This window comes from Pteropus vampyrus, unplaced genomic scaffold (genome assembly GCF_000151845.1).
Source record: "Pteropus vampyrus isolate Shadow unplaced genomic scaffold, Pvam_2.0 Scaffold22, whole genome shotgun sequence".
NCBI lineage: Eukaryota > Metazoa > Chordata > Mammalia > Chiroptera > Pteropodidae > Pteropus > Pteropus vampyrus.
The window spans coordinates 11,199,218-11,210,419 of NW_011888803.1; the positions used below are offsets into that span (position 1 = coordinate 11,199,218).

At 35.3% G+C, this 11,202-nt stretch overlaps 1 pseudogene; it reads left to right on the forward strand.

Moving 5' to 3' along the window:
- The first annotated feature begins 8,324 nt into the window (after window positions 1-8,324).
- On the forward strand, window positions 8,325-8,443 carry LOC111736887 (annotated as a pseudogene).
- Window positions 8,444-11,202: the final 2,759 nt, after the last annotated feature.

The window sequence follows — 11,202 nt, forward strand, 5'->3', positions numbered from 1 at the left end:
GGTCAGGGAAGAAATAAAAAGGGAGATCGAGAGATACATAGAAACGAATGATAATGAGAGTACAACATATCGAAACTTTTGGGACACGGCAAAAGCAGTCATAAGAGGAAAGTTCATATCATTACAGGCCTCTCTTCAAAAATAAGAACAAGCCCCAAATAAACAACCTAATGCTTCATCTTAGAAAACTAGAAAAGGAAGAACAAATGAAGCTTAAAGTCAGCAGAAGGAAAGAAATAATCAAAATTAGAGCAAATATAAATGAAATTGAAAACAAAAAAATGATAGAAAAAATAAATGCAGCGAAAAGCTGATTCTTCAAGGTTAATAAAACTGACAAACCCTTGGCTAGACTCACTAAAGAAGAAAGAGAAAGGACACAAATAAACAAAATCAGGGATGAAAGAGGAGAAATTATGACTGATATTGCAGAAATACAAAGGATCATACAAGAATACTATGAAAAAGTATATAACACCAAATTTAATAACCTAGAAGAAATGGACCAGTGCTTATCAAAATACAACCTTTCTAGACTGAATCAAGAACTGGAAAATCTAAATAGACCGATCAGCAGTCTGGAAATTGAAACAATCATCAAAAACCTACCCAAAAGTAAAAGTTCAGACCAGATAGCTTTACCGGTGAATTCTACCAAACATTCAAAGATGATTTAAATGCTATTCTCCTCAAACTCTTCCAAAAAATCAAAGAGGAGGCAAGACTTCCCAACTCGTTTTATGAGGCCAATATTACTCCGATACCAAAACCTGATAAAGATAACACAAAAGAAGAAAACTACAGACCAATATCTCTCATGAACACAGATGCAAAAATCCTAAATAAGATACTAGAGAACCGAATACAGCAACATATTAAAAAGATTATACTCCACGATCAAGTGGGCTTCATCCCAGAGGCACAGGGATGGTTCGACATACAAAAATCGATTAATGTGATACACCACATAAACAAATTAAAAAATAAGAATCATATGATCATATCAATAGATGCAGAAAAAGCCTTCAATAAGATACTGCATCTATTTATGATCAAAACACTTCACAAAATTGGTATAGAAGGAAAGTACCTTAACATAATAAAGGCCAACTATGACAAACCCTTAGCCAACATTATACTTAATGATGAAAAACTAAAAACCTTTCCTCTAAGATCAGGACAAGGCAAGGCTGTCCACTATCATCGCTGTTATTCAGTATAACATCGGAGGTCCTAGTGAGTGCAATCAGACAAGAGAAAGATATAAAAGGCATCCAAATAGGAAACGAAGTCAAAATGTCACTATTTGCGGATAACATGATTCTCTCTATAGAAAACCCTAAAGACTGCAGAAGAACACTACAAGAAACAACAAGCAAATACAGTAAAGTATCTGGATACAAAATCAATGTTCAAAAATCCATAGTGTTCCTTTGCTTTAATACTGAAGCATCAGAAAAAGAAGTTGAAAAAATAATTCCTTTCGCAATTGCAACAACAAAAATAAAATACCTAGGAATAAATTTAAACGAAACACGTAAAGGACCTGTATTATGAAAACTACAAGACCTTATTAAAAGAAACCAAAGAAGATACTAAGAAATGGAAAGATATTTTTGAATTGGAAGAATCTAAATAGTTAAAATGACCGTATTACCTAAAGCATTATACAGATTTAATGCAAATCCCCATCAAAATCCCATTGGCATTTTTTAAAGAAGTAGAACCAAAAATGATCAGATTTGTATGGAAACACAAAAGACCCTGAATTGCTAAGCCATCCTGAGAAAAAAGAACAAGACTGGAGGCATCACTCTGTCCGACTTCAAATTATACTACAAAGAGACAGTAATCAAAATGGCATGATTTTGGCAGGAAAATAGACACACGGACCAGTGGAACAGAATCGAGAGTCCAGAAGTAAAGCCATATTATTGGGGGCTGCGGCTTAGCCTCGATTTTGCAACCGGGGCCGGTAAAAATCAACTGCTGTTTCTCTGCGGTCTCGTCCCACTTCTCTTTTACCCTGATGACTGGGCCCTTCCGCCAGCACAGGCTGCTCACAGCAGTCCCAGGCAGGGCTGTTCAGGAAGTTCCCGTACCTTCACCCCTTCACCTTCTCCTGCAGGGAGCTCCAGCGGTTGTGAGAGGCAGCTTCTTTATTTCTCCCAGGCCACCACCTGACACCTGGGGTTCTGACCTGTGGTAGCTCTTATGCGCAGATCCCACCAGCTCAGACATGCTGGTGTGCAGTTTGGTTGTTTTTTGTTGCATTTTAGATGTTCAGCTTATTGTTTCAAGGGGAGAGATCTGAGGACGTCTCTCACTCCACATGTTTCCATCCTGAATTATTTTCTTAAAATCAATCTGAGTAAAAAAATAAAAGAATAATTATTGAAAAAATTAATATAATAAGTTCTATTTCCTTACCAATCCTTACCAATTGATAAAGAAAAAAAATTGAGAGACCCGAGGAAGTACAGCATGAATCAGTGGGTTGGATCTTGTTACTTTTATTTTCTCCACTGATAGGCAATTTAAACATATTTTAAGACAAAGAAGATGTCTTCCTTAGACATTGATAAGTGGCTCCTTGTTCTCTGCTTTTATTCTAGGTCTTTTGGTTATTTAGACCCTGAAACACCTATCATGAGATTGGGATGTGACTGAATAGATTTGGTTTTAATTTTTTCAGCTCTGTATCACCTAAAGGTGGTGATTTTGCCCCCAGGTGACATTTGCCAAAGTTTGGAGACACATTTGGTTGTAACAACTAGGTTGGTTAGCCCTCTTCTCTGGAGAATTTCCCTTGACTGAACGGGAGCTGCTCTTCCTAAGACTATGGCCCCCCGACAATGCCCAACATGTGGTACAGATTCCAGTCCCTTTGCTTCAAGAAGGGATCAACTCTGCTGTTGTTTGTGCTACAGAGATCCCATGGGACCAGCCTGAAGCCAGTTTCCACCTAGACAGCAGCTTCTTCAATTTTTATTTTCTTACCCTTTCCTGCTTCCCACAGGCCCCTTCTACTGAAAGCACTCTCTCAATAAATCACATGAATCAATCTCTGAAATTTTGCTTCTTGGGAATCTGATCTATGATCTTACTATGCCTGCTTTGTGGTTTAGTATATGTAAACTTCATGTGGAGGTGCCAAGTGTGCTTTAAAAAGATAAGTATTCTACTATTGTTGGGTGTAGGGTTCTATCTGAATGCTTTAGGCAAATTTTCTCCATCACGTTTTTAAAATATATTCTAACTTTACTGACATTTTTGGTGTGTTTTTTTTTTCTGACTTACTGAGATGTGTTAAAATTATTTTTACATTTTTCTAGAATGGTAATTTAAAAATTTCTCTGTTCTTTAATTGTTTACATTATAAATGACAATATTTAGACTTAAACCATGCAACTCAAAATTACCTTTCAAAAAATTTCAAAGACTTTAGAACACTTGATCTATATCCCCCACTCTTCTCGAATTATTTCATGTTAATTCTATCTTCTCTTTTTAAATCCCAGAGTACATTATTATAATTGTTTCATGCTCTCGATATTTACTGATTGTTTCACATATCTACTCCTGTGTTGTATCTTCATTTGCTTTGTATTTTAGACTTTCTAGTTGGGATCTTCTTACTTCTGCTTAAAGTAAAATATTTAGAAGCTTTTTAGAGTCAATCTGCTTGTGGTAGACTCTCCTCCAAAATTAAAATTTGCATACATTTTTAGAAATGTTTTTTCTGCATGCATCTAGTTTGACAATTATTTCTTCACCTGCACTTTCTCTTAACTACCATTGATTCTACCTAGAAGTCAGCTTTCACTACGCCTTGCTTTGAAGGAAGTATACTCTTGCTCTGTAGACGTTTTTAAGACACTCTCATTTGGACGCCGTAGTTTTGCTCTGATTACCCAGAAGTGGATTGACATTTTTTTTGTTGTTGTTTAACTTTCATTAAAGCTTGCATCTGCACATGGATAATTTTTAAAGTTCCAGAAAATTTCCTGACATTGTATCTTCAGATATTGCCTCTATCCCGTTTCTCTTTCCTCAGCTACTACTTCTGATTACATATTGGTTAGACTGCCTTGCTCTATCCTCTCTATTACTAACCTTTTACCTTAATTGCTTTTTCTGATTTGTAGTCCAGCTCAATCTCTCCTCGGTTGGGTCTAATCTACTTCTAAACCCATGCTTTGAGTTTTTCATTTAATTATTTGAATTTTTAAAAATGTATTTATTTAAATTAGTTTCAAGTATACAATACATTGGTTAGACATCTACATAGTTCATAGAACGATCCCTCCCTCCCTTGGTCTTCCACGTAGCCATCATATCAATGCTAACTTCATTCCCTGTGCGGTGCTCCCCATCTCCCTCATTATTTGAATTTTTGTTCTTAAAAGATTAATAGGCTTGTTTTCAAATACATTATGTAATCTTGTAATTTATTATTTCCTGCAGATAATTCCAGGTTTGTCTTTTATTTCTTTAAACATAGAGAAATTAAGTATTTTTAATACGCTTTTAATAATTCTGTGTCTAAAGACTTGGAAGATCGTCACCTGCTCTCTTTGGTTTTTGCTTCTGCCTATTCATGGTACATCTCTGTATTGTGTATTTAGTTATGTTAACTGTGAGCTACCTTTTATCATTTTAGAGGAACCCTGGAACAAAAAGTTTTCGAGATCACTAATTCAGACCCTGAGATCCCTCTTGTTCCTCTAAAACCCAATCCCCTGCACCTCTTCCTGCAGTGCCTCCATACTCCCCTCTCCATTCTCCCTTTTCCTTCCCCTCTCAGAATGCTCTCATGCTCTTCAGTTTCCCTTGATGACTAAATTTGTTGGATCTTCCCTTTCTGGAAATGATGCTCCAGTCACTCCCACCACCTAATCCCAACCAAGACTAAACTGAAGAAGTAACATGTAAACTTTGGTCTTGGTTCAAATCCATAGGTAAAGATTTACCCGGTTCTCAAAAAGAAAGAAAGCAATTTATTGAACATTTCAGGATGTCTCGAATGATTGGTCTCTGAGATTCCCTAACTTATATAACTTATCCACTTATTTGTGGGATTGGAAGATGGCTCTTTTTGGTTTAAGAAAGCTAAATAATCTACTGACTTGAAAACCTTAAGGGATCTCAAATCACTGCTGAGTCCAGTCAGAGTGCAAGAGTTACAGAAAAACTTTTAGAAGGCACTTCAGAGTTTACCTCATTAAAACTGATCAATCATGTATTCAAAATTGTAAACAACTAAAAGATGAAACTGTGGCAAATTATTGCCATAGATTAGAAACTATTTAGAAAGAGCACTCAAGGCTTGAATTTAATTCCCAAATAGCCTTTGCTCTACCCACAAGCTTTTTGAGTGGTCTAAGTCTTGAGCTTAGTGACACTACAAACGAATGTCTGCTGGTAAAATGCTGAGATGTCTGAACTTCAGACATTAGCCCAGCACTATTAGGGTAGCATTTCTAATAAAACAGAAATTGTACAACCCAAGCTCATGGCTTGACAATTAAAACAAATAGAAATGCTTAAATAAAGACAGGACCCAAAATATAGGCCCCCATTGACCCAGATACTTGCTGCTATTGTAAAGAAAAAGGGCATCAAGTTTGGGAATGTCCAGCCCTCAAAAGGAGGGGAAAAAACCCAAATACCCTCTTCATAGGAGATATATTAGCTCTTCTCTGAGGAAGCAGGTGTTTCATGTTCTTAATTCCCACTAAATTCAAAAGGCAATGTTATGCGTATTAGTTGAAGGACATCCTACCACATTTCTCATCAATATTGATGTGATGCATTCTACCCTTAACATAGCTTCATTTTTCACCTTGTTCCTCAGACTCACCCAAAATTGTCAGTGGTAGGTTTTGATAATTTGCTTCATCATTTGCCTTTCAGTCCTCCAATATCTCTATAGAATTCCTTAAAGCTCAACACAATTTCATTTTTAGCCCAACTACCCCAGTAACCTCATAAATTAGGGTACTAAAATTTGCCAAGCTCCTGAAGGACTCCTTCCACAAGTCCTCTTATTCATTTCCCTTACACCTATGTTTTCTAATGGCTTTCTCTGATTTCCCTAAGTTCACTGTCCTCTTCAACCTAGCATCCATCTTACTGAAAACTGAAGCCAATTAGTGGACAGGATTCCTTTTCTTTGTGAGCAAGAAATTTAGCTGCTATCAAGCATTAATGGGGTGTGGAAGCCATAATAGAACATCATAATAGGTAGAGGTAGACCCTTCCATTCTCCTCCCTAAATTCTTCAATATAATTTAAAATCAGAGAAACTTGAGTGAGTCTGCTCAGTATTTCAAGGATTACTAGGTAAGGCACTCCCGTTTCCCACTTCTAGCCCATGCAACACTTTCGTTCTGGCAGTTAAAAACTCAAATGGAAAGAGGTACCGGCTAGTCCAAGACCTGGGGTTATTAATATGTCTCCCTTCAAAATTACCATGTACTCCATCCCTCGATCCACCTTTGCCAGATTTTTCCCTTCCCACTTCAGTCCCCTAACTCTGTATAGTCACTTGCCTTTAGGCCCTGTCCCCTCATTTGAAGGCTCTTGAGGAACTCAGAATCTCTCAAAACAACTACCTGAGGCTAAAAAGATTAATTGGAAAAGGCATGGATATTTTCTCCACTCAGATGAGTTTTTAAAACACCCAAAGAGCCACTCAGTGTCTCCTTAGCCCCTCTCTCCATATTTAGTTCACAGCCTTCATAAAATGACATATTAGAGCAAAAGTAAATCTTACAAGTCTTCTTCAACAACTTTTACTGTATTTCACAAATTTCGATAAGTTGTGTTTTTGTTTCCATTTTGTTTAAAATATTTTTTAGTTTCTCTTGTTTGATCTGTGTGTATGTAAAAATGTATTGTTTAATATCAAGATATTTTAGAATTTTTCAGCTATCATCCTGTTATTGGTTTCTAGCTTAGTTCCATTGTGATCTGAGATATTCATTTTAAGGTCTCTCTTTTTTTTTTTTTTTTACATTTGTTAGAGTGTGCTTTATGTCCCAAAATGTGATCTCTCTTGGTGAATGTTACACGTGAGCTTAAGAAGAATGTGTTCTGCTATTTTTGGTGAGGTATTCTACAAATGTTGATTACATCTTATTGGTTCAAAATACAAAAATGGATCAATGTAATATACGACATTAACAGAAAAAAGGAGAAAAAGCAAACATGGTTATCCAATTGAAGCACAAAAAGGCTTTAAAAAAAATAACACTTTTAAAATAAAAAGCAGTCAACAAACAAGAAATAAAAGAAAATTTCCTCAACATAATAAAGACCATGCATGAAAAATTCACAACTATATCAAATTCGGTGATGAAAGATTGAAACTTTTCCCCTAAAATAAGGAACAAGGCAACAAATTCCACTTTTGTCACCTCTACTTAACATCATATTGGAAGTTCTTGCCAGTGTAAAAAGGCAAGAAAAACAGATAAAAGTATTCAGAATTCAAAAGAAATAAAATTCTCTCTGTTAACAGATGGCATGATTTTATATGTAGATATCCCTAAGATTCCACACACAAAAAATCCTATTAGAATAAAGAAAATCAGCAAAATGGCAAGATAAAATATCAACACCCAAAAGTCAGCTGCATTTTTACATAATAACATGGTAATCTAAAAAGGAAATTAAGCAAAATAATCTCATTTACAATAGGATGGAAAAGAATTAAATACTTAAAAATAAAATTAACCAAGAAGGTGAAAGCCTTGCACACTGAAAACCTCAAACATTGCTGAAAGAAATTAAAGAAGACACAAATAAATGAAAAGACATTTGTGTTCATAATAAGAAGTTTTAATATTGTTACAATGTCAACACTACCCAAAGTAATTCACAGATTCAGTGCAATCCCTATCAAAATACCAACAATGTGTTTTGGAGGAATAGAAAAACTCATCCTGAAGTTCACATGGAATTTCATGGGATCCCAACAAGACCAAAACAAACAAACAAACAAACAAACAAAACAAAACAACAACAAAAAAACCTTAAAAAAGTGGAACAAATTTGGAAATATCACACTTTCTGATTGCAAAACTTATTAAGCTACAGTGTGGTACTAGCATAAAGATAGATATATTGATCAATAGAATAGAATAAAATAGAGTTTAGAAATAAACATTTTCATATATGGTCAAATGATTTCTGATAAGAATGACAAGACCATTTAATGGGAGAAAACACAGTCTTCTCAATAAATGGTGCTGGGAAAATCTGATATTCACATGTCAAAGAATGAAGTTGGACCCTTCTACCATATTTAAAAATTAACTGTCTATGGCCATGCTACCCTGAACAAGCCCAATCCCATCTGATCTTGGAAGTTAAGTAGGGTCAGGCCTGGTTAGTACTTGGATGGAAGACCACCTAGGAAGACCAAGTGCTGTAGGTATAAAAAATAAAAAAAATAAGGGATTGTAAGATGACAAGGTCCTTGCAATCTGTGAGGTCAACCAAGGATTGCCTCACCTAAAAAAAATAAATAAACTAAAAATTGATTAAAGACTTAAACATAAAAGACAAAACTATAAAAACTCTTAAAAGAAAATATAGAGAGAAAGCTTCATTCTATTGGATTTGGCAATGATTTCTTGGATATAAAATCAAAAGTGTGAGCAACAAACAAAAAAATAGGTAATTGGACTTTATCAAAATTAAAAACTTTTGTGCATCAAAAGACATCATCAACAGAGTAAAAAGACAACTCACAGAATGGGAGAAAATATTTGTAAATCAAAAATTTGATAAGATATTAAGATTAAGATTATATTTAAAAACTACAACTCAACATCAACAACTAAAAAACCAACTTAAAAGTGTGCAAGGACTTGCATAGACTTTCTCCAAATATGTATACAAATCTCTAATAAATACAAGAAAAGATGCTTAACATCATTAATCATTAGGGGAATGTATATCAAAACCATAATGGGATAACTTTTATCCCATTAAGATGGCTACTATTAAAAAAAAAATAGCAAGTTTTGGTGAGGAGGTGGAGAAATTGAAAATCTTGTACACTGCTGTTGGGAATATAAAGTGGCACAGCTACTGTGGAAAATAATATGGCAGTTCCTCAGAAAATTAAATATAACATTACCATTGAATCCAGCAATTCTAATTCTAGTTATATATCAACAAAGTTGAAAGCAGGAACTCAAACATATATTTGTTCAGCAGTGTTCATATCCGCATTATTCATAATAGCCAAAAAGTAGAAACTACCCAATTGTCTATCAACAGATGAATGAAAATTTGTTCAACATTTTTAATCATTAACCGTAAATGCAGTATATATGTGCCATGGAATAATATTCAGCCTCAAAAAGGAAGGAAATTCTGACACATCCTACATAAATAAACATAAGTAAACCTGAGAACATTATACTAAGTAAAATAAACAAATCAATGACAAAGAAATATTGTATAGTGCCATTTATGTTATCCAGAGTAGTTAAATTCATAGAAACATAAAATTAACAAGTGATTACCAGGGACTTGGTAATCTAGGGAAAAATAGGGACTTATTGTTTAATAGCTACAAAGTTTCAGTTTGGGATGATTAAAAAGTTTGGAGATGGATGGTGATAATGGTTGCATAGCAGTGTGAATATATTTAATTTCACTAAATTGTATGCTTTAAAATAGCCAAAATGGTAAATTTTATGTTGTGTATATTTCACCACGATAAAAACTTTTAAGTATTATAATGGAAGGAAAACAGTACTTGATAGTCTCTGCATTTTATATATAATAAATACTTAGTAGGAACAAAGAGAGACTGGAGCCTCTCCTAATCAAAATATATCAGGGAAGGGATTCATTAACTCATGTTTTCCAGGGACTTTTTCTAGACCAATCAATTGGGCAAAGAGTGGGCACCATATTCAGTCCAGAATGGGACAAGTGGGCTCAGAAAAGATGGTTAGGAGATAGGATCCTATTGGCTGAAGTAAGGATTCCATTCCAATAGCTGTTGAGTAGAGAAGACACACTTCCAAAAAAAAAGCTACTTAGAAAGAAAATTTCAGAGTTGATATGTCAGTCATGGTACAGTCACGGAAACAGAAACCACTTCAGTTTGTTGAAACATAATCCATGTGTTCAGTTGATAGAGGAACTGAGACCAAAAAGAGGTTCATGAAATTAAGTGCTAAGTCACTGCATGAAAGGTTAAGTCGCTGCATGAAGAAGCAACAACCTAAGGCTGGAACAATAAATGACAAGTGATGATACAAAAGTGCAGGGGTCTGGGCTTCATAGCAGAAAGTGATATTACACAGGGCCTATCTTTTGGGAGATCAAGCAATGGAGGTGTTGAACCCGTTCCCAGATACAACGTGAGGTGTATGAGAAGGGGGAATCCCAAATTGCCCTTTCCTCTCCACTGGCAATTTTCACCCAGTGCCTCCTATATTTGCTGAACCCAGCAGGAAGCCAGCTGGACAGAGAGGTGGGATATGGTGCTGCAGATACCATTTCCACTGCAATGGGGAGCAGCAGGAAAAGGAACAGAATAGATCTCAGAGCAAACCAGGTGAAGACCAGCAATGATGTCCACATCAGATATTGGTATGATGGAAACAGAGAAAAGCGTCTGTGAGACAAAGGACTGAGAAAAATCTCATGAGCTTATTTTTAACAAGTTTATTTACTTCTGATAATCACTCAGACCTAAGATGAAAAAATCACTTTGATTATCTATGTAAGGTCAGAAACCTTTGCACTAGCTTCACTCTGGGACTCTGGGGTTCAGAGTTATAAACCCCAAGCCCTGCTATGTGAGAGAGCTTGCACATTGTATTTGCATCCCCCGATCCTGTTGAAAGCCTAGTGTCAGTCTATTAATATAATCCTTCTACCAAGGAATTTGTCTCTGTTTAGTCCCATCGCTCCCTAGACACACATTCTCTGCAAAAGTCCTTACTTTTTTGACTGAGTAATAGGAAAAATATTACCACCCTTCTAAATAATAAACAAATGTTACACTTATTCATTCATCAAAACATCCATCTATTTATTTATTCTTTTCATCACCATAAACCCTGGGACTTATTATGCTTTAATTTTAGCATGCTTGGTTCTTATGACTCAATAATGAATGCTTCCTCAAGAAATAAGTAGTTACATTTCCAGGCAATTAGAATTAAA